Source organism: Mytilus californianus, unplaced genomic scaffold (assembly GCF_021869535.1).
Source record: "Mytilus californianus isolate M0D057914Y unplaced genomic scaffold, xbMytCali1.0.p SCAF_12, whole genome shotgun sequence".
NCBI classification, from domain to species: domain Eukaryota; kingdom Metazoa; phylum Mollusca; class Bivalvia; order Mytilida; family Mytilidae; genus Mytilus; species Mytilus californianus.
Genome location: NW_026262604.1, coordinates 12,767,614 through 12,780,111, shown reverse-complemented (window position 1 = coordinate 12,780,111; position 12,498 = coordinate 12,767,614). Strand labels below are relative to the sequence as shown.

The 12,498-nt window shown below is 32.9% G+C and overlaps 1 long non-coding RNA gene across 1 annotated transcript; it reads right to left on the bottom strand.

Moving 5' to 3' along the window:
* Nucleotides 1-3,414: 3,414 nt before the first annotated feature.
* On the bottom strand, nucleotides 3,415-12,234 carry LOC127721392 (uncharacterized). Its single transcript, XR_007991205.1, has 2 exons — nucleotides 12,073-12,234; nucleotides 3,415-3,845 (listed from the first exon to the last, which is right to left on the bottom strand). It is a non-coding gene; the product is annotated as an uncharacterized LOC127721392 (long non-coding RNA).
* Nucleotides 12,235-12,498: the final 264 nt, after the last annotated feature.

The following is a 12,498-nucleotide window of genomic DNA, read 5'->3' as shown; positions in this document are numbered from 1 at the left end:
AATTAAAATTTGGATAAAAACAGTAAAATAACCCCAATTAGAATTTGGATAAAAACAAATAAAATACTTTTTCCCCTTAAAAGCATGTTACAGAGCTTCACATGCAGACTGAGCCACCTCACTCTCAGTTTGTTCCAGTAAAAACAATAAAATATCCCCAATTAAAATTTAGTAAAATATCCCCAATTAAATTTGGATAAAAACAAATAAAATACTTTTTTCCCCTTAAAAGCATGTTACAGAGCTTCACATGCAGACTGAGCCACCTCACTCTCAGTTTGTTCCAGTAAAAACAATAAAATATCCCCAATTTTAACAAATAAAATACTTTTTTTCCCTTTAAAAGCATGTTACAGAGCTTCACATGGAGGCTGAGCCACCTCACTCTCAGTTTGTTCCAGAAAAAACAATAAAATATCCCCAATTAAAATTTGGATAAAAACAAATAAAATACGTTTTCCCCTTAAAAGCATGTTACAGAGCTTCACATGCAGACTGAGCCACCTCACTCTCAGTTTGTTCCAGTAAAAACAAAAAAAATATCCCCAATTAAAATTTGGATGAAAACAGTAAAATATCCCAAATTAAATTTGGATAAAAACAAATAAAATACTTTTTTCCCCTTAAAAGCATGTTACAGAGCTTCACATGCAGACTGAGCCACCTCACTCTCAGTTTGTTCCAGTAAAAACAATAAAATATCCCCAATTAAAATTTGGATAAATACTTTTTTCCCCTTAAAAGCATGTTACAGAGCTTCACATGCAGGCTGAGCCACCTCACTCTCAGTTTGTTACAGTAAAAACAATAAAATATCCCCAATTAAAATTGGGATGAAAACAGTAAAATATCTCCAAATGGATAAAAACAAATAAAATACTTTTTGCCCTTAAAAGCATGTTACAGAGCTTCACATGCAGACTGAGCCACCTCACTCTCAGTTTGTTCCAGTAAAATCAATAAAATATCCCCAATTAAAATTTGGATAAAAACTAATAAAATACTTTTTCCCCTTAAAAGCATGTTACAGAGCTTCACATGCAGACTGAGCCACCTCACTCTCAGTTTGTTCCAGTAAAAACAATAAAATATCCCCAATTAAAATTTGGATAAAAACAGTAAAATATCCCCAATTAAAATTTGGATAAAAACAAATAAAATACTTTTTCCCATTAAAGGCATGTTACAGAGCATTACATGCAGACTGAGCCACCTCACTCTCAGTTTGTTCCAGTAAAAACAATAAAATATCCCCAATTAAAATTTGGATAAATACTTTTTTCCCCTTAAAAGCATGTTACAGAGCTTCACATGCAGGCTGAGCCACCTCACTCTCAGTTTGTTCCAGTAAAAACAATAAAATATCCCCAATTAAAATTTGGATAAAAACAAATACAATTAAAAGCATGTTACAGAGCTTCACATGCAGACTGAGCCACCTCGCTCTCAGCTTTCCCCTTAAAAGCATGTTACAGAGCTTCACATGCAGACTGAGCCACCTCTCTCTCAGTTTGTGCCAGGAATAGCAAAAAATATTTTGACTGAGCCATCGCACATCAGTCAAACTGAGCCACCTCACTCTCAGTTTAACGTACCAGTAAGAATGGATACTTGATACGTATGATGGGGGACGTTCCTATACCTAAAAGGGAGGTATAGTATCTGTGAACCCCAAACACAGAGCGCGGCTTAACTTCGTCATACGTATACACAAGTATCCAATGCTAACTGATACATAACGTTGTCATGTTTTTCATGTCAGTCACTGAAAATAATTTTTAAATAATAACAAAAACCTTGATTCCAAGTTGCCTGTGGTAAGAAGTGAAATAATATCAAAAAACCTTGATTCCAAGTTGCCTGTGTTAAGAAGTGAAATAACTTCTCTGTAAAATATATCTAGTTTTGAAATTCTTGATGGTTTTCTTAGGATTGAAGAACATGTGGCATTCCGGTAAACACAGTGTGACAGCAACTCAACTATAAAGTAAAACCAGAAAGATATGAAAATGTAAAAAGTTGAGGTCTGGAGCTGGCATGTCAGTAACTGCTAGTAGTCTGTTGTTATTTATGTATTATTGTCATTTTGTTTATTTCCTTTTGTTTCATATTCTGACATCGAACTCAGACAACTCTTAAACTGAGTTTCACTGTGCGTATTTTGTGCGATTTTTTTTTCTACATTGGCTAGAGGTATAAAGGGAGAGTTGAGATCTCAAAAAAACATGTTTAACCCCGCCACAATTTTGTGCCTGTCCCAAGTCAGGAGCCTCTGGCCTTTGTTACTCTTGTATGATTTTCAATTGTAGTTTCTTGTGTATAATTAGTTTAGTATGATGTCCATTATCACTGAACTAGTATATATGTTTAGGGGCCAGCTGAAGGACGCATTTGGGTGCGGGAGTTTCTAGCTGCATTCAAGACCCATAAGGGGCCTTCAGCTGTTGTCTGCTCTATGGTCGAGTTGTTGTCTCTTTGACACATTCCCCATTTCCATTCTCAATTTTAGTCTTTAATCATTACTTTTTCAAATTATGACTTGGATTGAGAGTTGCCTCATTGGCACTCATACCACATATTCTTATATCTATTTAACAATGACTTGTTCTTAGGTGGAAAGTCATTTTACTATTTATTCGAATTTCAAGATATCTCATATAATAATATATAAGATATGTTATATAATATACAAGATATCTAATATATGATATCTTACTTAATGTATAAGATATCTTATTTAATATATAAGATAGCTTATAATTTTATTTTTATACAATATCTTATATATCAAATGAGACATATATATTATATAAGATATCTCATAAAGTATATAAGATATATTACATACTTTATAAGATATCTTCTGAATTTTATAAGATATCTCATATAGTTTAAAAGATATTTTATAAATTTTATGAGATATCTTAAAAACTATATGAGATATCTTATAAACTATATAAGATATCTTATATAATATGTGAGATATCTTATAAAATTATATGAGATATCTTATATAGTTAATGAGATATCTTATACAGTTTATATTAAAGATATCTTATATAGTTTATATTAAAGATATCTTATATAGTTTATAAGATATCTTATATAGTTTATAAGATATCTTATATAGTTTATAAGATATCTTATATAGTTTATAAGTTATCTTATATAGTTTATAAGATATCTTATATAGTTTATTAGATATCTTATATAGTTAATGAGATATCTTATAGTTTATAAGATATCATTGGCATTCAAGGATAGTTATTCTCATTGGCAACCCTTCCATATATCCTTATTTTTTATATGGTTGAGAGATAAATGTAGTTTCCTGTGTGTATAACCGGTGCATTGAGTTGCACTTTCAGGCTAAAAATAGACTTGATAAATTTCTGGCAGCACATCTATCAAGAATTAGCATATGACAATTTATTCTGTTATAAGTTTCAAGAAAGAAAATAAAAATTTGTCTTATCTTTTATGTTGTTTTTGTTTATTCTAAACATATAAAACATTTTCATAATTCATTTAAATGAGCAAAAATTCTTCAATTCATACAAAGAATGTACCGTTTTAAAGAATACCGTACAAGTTCTTCAAGTCTTTAATTGCATACAAATGTTTGTCACAGACTATTATCTGCCTTGTAAGTGTTCATATGAAAAATACCACATTTAGGTTATACAAATGCTAGTCCAGATAACATCCATGTAGTCTTTGAATTATTTGATTATTGTCTCATTTCTGTTAAGGATTCACTTCTAATACAATTGACCTTGTTCAAAGATGACGTGTTGACAACTCCTCTTCAACCAAATTGCTTGTTCTGAACTTCTCTCAACATACTGAAAAGTAAAAATAAGATTTATTATCCCTAAAGTATGCATGTTTAAGTTTAATCAGCCATTCATATGTAAAGTTTAGTTTAATCAATTTTGAATAATTGGTAAATGATAATAAAAAAGATGTGGAATGATTGCCAATGAGACAAATCTCAACAAGAGACCAAATGGCACAGAAATTAACTACTTTAAGTCACAGAACATGGTCATAGATAAAAGGCTCCAAAATTACCAAAGTAAAATAATTCAAACAAGAAAACTAATGGCCTGATATAAGTACAAAACTAGAGGCTCTAAAGAGCCTGTGTCGCTCACCTTGGTCTATGTTCATACTAAACAAAGGACATACATAATAGATGAGAATAGAATTCATGACAAAATTATGTTTTGGTGATGATGATGTGTTTGTCAATCTTACTTTACTGAACATTCTTGCTGTTTCGATTTTCTCTATCTATAATGAACTTGGCTCAGTAGTTTCAAAGGAAAATATTTTGTAAATAAAATGTTCCGCTGGGCGCAGCTTGATATGACCGCAGAGGTCGAACCCTGAACAGTTGGGGCAAGTATGGACACAACATTCAAGTTTGATACAGCTCTGAATTTGGATTGTGATTAAATATTTGACACAGCATAGGTTTCTGACACAGAATGAATGTGGTCTAAGAACTTACATTTTTTTAATTTACCTAGTATGGTCCAATATCCAAAATCTAAATACATGGTTAGATTCAGCATATCAAAGAACCCCAATAATTCAATTTTTGATGAAATAAAACAAAGTTTAATTTTGGACCCTTTTGACCTCAATATATGAACCAATTTGATAGTGGGGCCCACAAATAAAAAATCTAAATACATGGTTAGATTCAGCATATCAAAGAACCCCATATATTCAATTTTTGTTGAAATCAAACAAAGTTTAATTTTGGACCCCAATTTGGACCAACTTGAAAACTGGGCCCAAAATCAAAAATCTAAATACATGTTTAGATTCAGCATATCAAAGAACCCCATATATTCAATTTTTGTTAAAATCAAACTAAGTTTAATTTTGGACCCTTTGGACCTTAATGTAGACCAATTTGAAAACTGGACCCAAAATTAAAAATCTAAATACATGGTCAGATTTGGCATAACAAATAAATAAATGTGGTCAAAGATTTTACAAATCTAATGCGCCATACTGTGCAATTAAAGATTACTTCTTGAAATTTTTCAATATTTGAAATTTGAAAAAAAAATAATATTTGAAGAATAATTCTTTTTAATTTCTGAAATCTGAAATGAGAAAAAATTGACCCCCACAATTTCTTTTTACCCCCCCCCCCCCTTTTTTCCCCCAAAAATTCTTTCCCTCAAGATATGGTCATAATCTCAATTCAAATTTCCAATGGAATTTGCAACCATAATTACCCATTTAAATTTACCATAGTGCTAACTAATCTATTTTATAATAGAATTTAAAATATGGTGTCAAATCTTTCATATGGATTTTTTTGTAAAAAAAAAAGAGTGGAACATTTGCAGATATTTTTACTGGTCTTCCTTTATAAATATGCATTTCTTTAAACATAATTTAAAAGCAGTGCAAGGGAAGTAATCAAAACGTTGTATGTGGATTACCTCCCTTACACTGTTTTAAATTGTCTTTATTGTTCATTAACCATTACTTTATACATAATTTAAAAGCAGTGTAAGGGAGATAATTCAAATGATGTATTTGATTTATCTCCCTTACACTGCTTTAAATTATGTTTTGTACTCAAGTATTTGTCCATATAAATTTGCTTGTTTTTTGCCCCTTTTTTGGCCCCTAATTCCTAAAATTTTGAGGCAATTACCCCCAAAATCAATCCCAGCATTCCCTTTGTGATATGGAATCTTGTGGTACAATGTCAGAGAGATCCATACACTAACACACAAGTTATGTCTGGAAGTTACAAAAAAGCTTATTGTTGGCCCCTTTTTGGCCCCTAATTCCTTAACTGTTGGTACCATAACCCCCAAAATCAATCCCAACCTTCCTTTTGTGGTATTGAACCTTATGGTAAAATTTCATAGAGATCCATTCACTTAAACTAAAGTTAGAGTGCGAAAACTAATGTGTCTTCGGACGACGACACCGATGACGACGACACCAATGTCATACCAATATACGACCACAAAAATTTTTTTGCGGTCGTATAAAAATTACAAAAATTTACATAATTTACGAAAATTGTTTAAAATTTACTATAAAAAGCAATAACTCCTTATTGACCGTTTTGGTCAAGTTGACTTATTTGTAGATCTTACTTTGCTATACATAATTGCTGTTTACAGTTTATCTTTATCTAAGATAATATTGAAGATAATAACCAAAAACTGCAAAATTTCTTAAAATTACCAATTCAGGGGCAGGAACCCAACAACAGGTTGCCTGATTTGTCTGAAAATTTCAGGGCAGTTAGATCTTGACTTAATGAATGAATGAGATTTGCTCTAAATGCTTTGAATTCAGAGATATTAGCCAAAAATTGCATTTTACCCCTATATACTATTTTTAGCCATGTCGGCCATCTTGGTTTGTGGACAGGGTCATTGGACACATTTTTAAAACTACATACCCTTAAGATGATGATTGCCAAGTTTGGTTAAATTTGTCAAAGTAGTTTCAGAGGAGAAGATTTTTTTTAAAGATTACTAAAATTTTTGAAAAATGGTTAAAAATTGACTATAAAGGGCAATAACTCTTTAAGGGGTCAACTGACAATTTAGGTCATTTGACTTTATTTGTAGATCTTACTTTGCTGAACATTATTGCTGTTTTCAGTTTATCTCTATCTATAATAATATTCAAGATTATAACCAAAAACTGCAGAATTTCCTTAAAATTACTAAATCGGGGGCAGCAACCCAACAACGGGGTGTCCGATTTGTCTAAAAAATTTCCGGGCAGATAGATCTTGACCTGATAAACAATCTTACCCCATGTCAGATTTGCTCTAAATGATTTGGTTTCAGAGATATAAGCCAAAATCTACATTTTACCCCTATGTTCTATTTTTAGCCATGGCGGCCATCTTGGTTAGTTGGCCGGGTCATCGCACACATTTTTTAAACTAGATACCCAAATGATGATTGTGGCCAAGTTTGGTTAAATTTGGCCCAGTAGTTTCAGAGGAGAAGATTTTTGTAAAAGTTTACGGAAGACGGACGACAGACGACGGACGCCAAGTGATGAGAAAAGCTCACTTGGCCCAGGTGAGCTAAAAATAGGCACGTAAACACTGAGATTACTATATAATAATACTATGCTTTGGGGTAGACATCAACCTGAACCATTGATCTTTTGATTCTTAAACCTTCACCCCAGCCACACAAACACACACACAGTCGATGCCTAATGCAGAAGTTCTGTTCTGTTCATACTATCGTAACAATATTCAAGAAATTCATATTTTCTTATATCCTCTACTGTAAAATCCCTACCTGCTTAGGAATTTGAATTAATGTGGTCATTACACACAGATCTGAGATTACTGGAAGATAGTTGATTGATTTATTGCTAAACATCCAGTGGCAAATAGTTTTGCATGATCAGGACAAAAACAAATTTACAATACTAGTAAATACAACAGTTAGCCACTAGGTCCTGTAATAGGGGTCGTCCAGGATGAAGGTCTGAACTTTTGAAAATGCCATTGGAAAATTAGGGTTTATTGATCTTTATTGGATAGGGACAGATATTTTGCCTTTCAGCAGACCCCTCAAAGAGTTGTTGCAAGTGTTATTAGCGTGCAGAGAGCGAGGCGAAAATTTGTTTGGACTATTTTAAGCTTAAGGCCCACAGAGGGTCAAGGGAAACGATTTTCAACTTTTTCGAATAATCTTTTAACTCATTGGGGAAAAATTGGTTAAACAAATCTAAAATTTCTGAACTTTTATGAATAACTTTCAGATCCAGTTTCATACACAAAGCCAATGATACACTTATTCAAAGTCAAGTCAACGTTTTTTTTCTGCCAATAAAATCAGTTATACTCTCATCAACTTCAACATTGAGGTGTGGGTGGGTATGAAGAAGGGATAGATTAGAAAGTCGCTCATCTCCGATCTCAGGTAGGACTTGATGCGTCGCATCTCACTGAAGGATCTTTCACTAGTTGCCGATGAAACGGGCATTGTCAATAAAATCAAAATAATCCTATGCACCGAAGGGCACAGATCGGTGTTTGAATACGGACGGGCACCGTATAAATAATAATACGCATTAGAATAACAATGTGTATTTTTTTTTTTATTCCAAAGGGGTATATTATTGGCAAATTTATGTATAGGCACGTGCCTAGTCGAGCCTTAGGTAGCTACGCCACTGAATGTGGCAGCCAAGCGATGCATTTACTAAAAATGAGTGCAAATGATTGGCATAAAAGACTAACATTGTTAGACATAATGAATAATATACAGAATTCAATATTTCACAAGGAACAACCATGGAATTAAGGAAAACTGGGTAGCAACGTTCAAGTGCAGTGGCGTAGCTACTATTGACGCAACGACGCACTTGCGTGCACAAACAAACAGGCAAAAAAAAAGTTTTGAAAGACTTTTTTTTAAAGAATGATTGAGAAAGAGTGTGAGAGTGAGGGAGTATCGATAAATACAATTTATTCATCGATACTTATAAGAATACCCAAACTTTTCCATATTTTACCATCAGTTACATCAGTTCATATACCATCTTCTAAACGAATTTAAAGACCGATTGACTGGTTAATTCAGAGGAAATGTGGTTTCGCCCACCTTCTAATTCCACAGAATGTTAAAGAGTTAAAACGGGAAGATCAGTTGCCTATATATATCACGCCAATGAGCCTCTCGAGATCCAAAGATATGTTGCTCGTTGAAAGATACCAGATCAACTATATGAAACATTGGAAACGACAAACAAAGAACTGCATTCTAATATATACTGTAGAATTTTTCTTACTATGCCACCAACAACTGCAACTGAAACGGGTTAAAACCTATCTTAGATATACAATGGGACAATAATGGCTATCTTCTCTAAAACCATTGCACATTCATGCTGATTTTGAAATTGATTTGAAAAGAAGTTGTTGACATATTTCATAATATCAAACAAAGAAAAATGTTGCTTGCTTAAATGAAACCAGTAAATTGTTGTTATTTGCAAATCACTTATATGTTAACAAGTTACAAACCAGATGCGTTGACCTCTAGACGTCTTTTATTATTTTTGTGTGTCGTTTGGTTGCTGTCTTATATATACACCACAATTTCGTTAATTCACATTGAAAAAAATTGGAGGATACCGATTTCAAAAATTCGTTTCACATCGCTTCATGATTATGTGCTTTACCCAAGATGAAGTCAGGAAGTCACTCTATCTTTATAATTTTGTCATTTTCGAAATTTGGTGTCAATGACAGATCTTTTATAGTCTCTGCAAATTGTATTCACAACTGTGTTGCTCTGGCCGGTTTAGAGCTTGATATATATGATTTAGACACTTGTCCATTGTTGGAGGACGTTTTTTAATATCGTTTGAAGTTTTTTTTTTTTATCTATGTCGATAAAATGCTGTCTCGCTTGTGTGTAACCATTTCCTTTTATTCCCATTTATCGGAAAACCGTAAACTTGAATAATTGGATTGTTTTGAGTCCGCATGGTTTGTTCTTCAGACTCCTTTTCCTCGTACTAATCAATCTTAAAAATGCATAACTATTGGTTTTATTTGTGCACCTTTTCTGTATTGACTTGTTCGTAATCAGCTGACTGCTTTGGTGTTGTCATAGCGGCCAAAAACCAGCAACGATCGGGCCTATGACTAAGCCAATGTATTATCTATTTCATAATATTATGTTACAGCCTACATATATTACAAAATTGTTTGCATCACTCTTTGAAGGTCGATTGTCTCCGTCGAGTTCTCTAGCATATTCAATAGGCAAATTAGTAGAGCAGCATTATACTGGTTTATAAACAAATTGTCGTCACTGAATCAGTCCAACACTCATGTCCGTTTATCGAGGTATAACTGGACCCTGTCATTACATATAATTCTAAAGAAAATTAGACAGAACAGATAAATTTCCAACAACAAAATTCTTCTTTGTGTTTACTTAATTCTCTGAGCTTCAGGCGGGCTTTGCCCCCTGCCAGAGCTTTGCACACAGAACCTGGCTACGCCACTGAAGTGCCCAGTATATGGTTTAGCAACACCCAGCGGCTATGGGTTTTGTATCCACGTGTGTTAAACAATCAATATCCTAGAAGTATACTGAGCCAGGGATAACTTCTTATATAGATATAGGAAGATGTGGTATGAGTGCCAATGAGACAACTCTCCATCCAAGTTAAAATTTATAAAAATAAACCGTTATAGGACAAGGTACGACCTTCAACACGGAGCATTGGCTCACACCGAACAGCAAGCTATAAAGGGCCCCAAAAAATTACTAGTGTAAAACCATTCAAACGGAAAAACCAACGGTCTAATCTATATTAAAACGAGAAACGAGAAACACGTATGAACTACATAAACAGACGACAACTACTGTAATCAGATTCCTGACTTAGGACAGGTGCAAACATTTGCAGCGGGATTAAACGTTTTAATGGTACCAAACCTTCTCCCTTTTCTGAAACAATAGTATAACATCACAACATAGAAAAACACACTATAAAATATCAATTGGAAGGCTTAACTCAATCAAAAAACATAAATTAACACATAATGAACAAATAAATTTGACCTGTGACACCTGAATGCAAATACACAGTTAATAAAAAATTACAAGGGACAAATAATTAAAGTCAAAAGTAAATAAACAGGTTTAAACAAAGTTAAAGTATGATATCACTGTTATATCTATTTACAGGCTAGTGATACAGTAGTTTCACTACTTGGACCATTCAGCCACCGAGGCCCCATTATGGCAGATCCAGGGGAGGGTTGCTGGGGTTGAAACCTCCCTTTTTTTAACGATCAATGCATTTGAGGTCATATAGTTCTCTTACTTTAGATTGCCTTAACTAAATGGTATGAAAGTTATAATACACAATACTTATTACCACAAAACTCAGTTCAAGTACAAATTTGGGTAGCATCACTTTTACCATTCTTCATGATCAGTTATGTCCCTTTATGCCAATATGTTTTTTCAGTAAAAAACAAATCTATACAGTAGGGTCAAAATATTGAACCTAGAAACTGATGAGTATAATAGTACCAGGTAAAATATGGAATTTGTGAATATTAGTCCAATAGTCCATGTAGAATATGGAAAATGAAGAAAAAAAATTATATCTTGAAGTTACTCCTGAATTTCAAATGGCAAGTGTTCATAAAACATGTAAACCATAATGCCAAAGAAGTATAAGACCTATGTCTTCTTTTTGTTTGTGACAATGCAAACATTCTGTAGCCAATGTCAATGAATTAAGACTGAGATGTAGGGTTAAATAATTTCAACGAAGACAAGAAATGCCAATGCTAATCATTCTTATACAATTTTATACCAAAACTACCATTCATTGACTAAAATTTATAAGCGGTTCCCTCTAAACTGGATAAAGCACAAACTTGAACCTATATTAATTACATTTTTCTGATACTAACTTTTCATAGATTATGAACTATGATGAGGGAACAGTACAATGTAATTTCCATAGAAATGAGATGAGCAAATGCTTATAGCATGTATAGGATTGCATACCAATATATTTAACAGAAAAATTTCGATCTGATCTGGAAATTTGAGTGATAATACAAGAACGCAAATGTTTCTATTTCTATTCAATAACTGGTCGTCTCCTGTGTAACAACTTTTTATATGAAGAATCTGCAGATGGTTTGTTGCAAAGCAAATTTTATTGCCACCACCACCTATCTTTCGTCCATAGCTAGTTCCTCCCCTCTCCAACAATTTTTACAAAATTTTTAGAAGCTACTTAAGTTATTTACATCTATTAACATTTTATATCATCTTGAATATGCATTAAACATTTGCCACATTACAGTAAACAAGCAATGTCTAAGCAGATGCATAGCTGAAGATATGGTATGGGTTTTGCTCATTGTTGAAAGCCATAGTAACATACCATTGCTTAAATCTGCAATATTTGGACTCTCAGGGATAGTTGTCTCATTGGCAATCATAGTACCACATCTTTTTTATTTATGACTATTGATAAAAATCAACCGATCAAGTCTCCTACCTGTAAACTTTGATTAAATCTTCTGTGATGAATGACCTCTCCTTTATATCAATTTCAAAATTCATAACTGCTTCTCCTTATGTCAATCATTGGCTCTCTTCAAATATCCCTTCTATGCATTTAACCATGAAGATTCTTCATTTGATTAATTTACTAATAGAAATTTCCTGCAAAACATAAAAACATGTCAATTAGGATAAATAAATAGGCATATTATTTTTAGAATATTTGTACAAAACTGAGTAGTTTTGGTAGTATAATAAAAATCTGACCCTGCAATATTAATAATCAGTACAAAGAAAGATAACTCCGTTCATTTAATATGACAATATCAACGAGATGGCTCTAGGGAGTGTGTTGGTTTGTGCAAACTTGTCATATAAGGGCAATCACGATTTTGGCAAAATTTGACATATTTGTAGATCT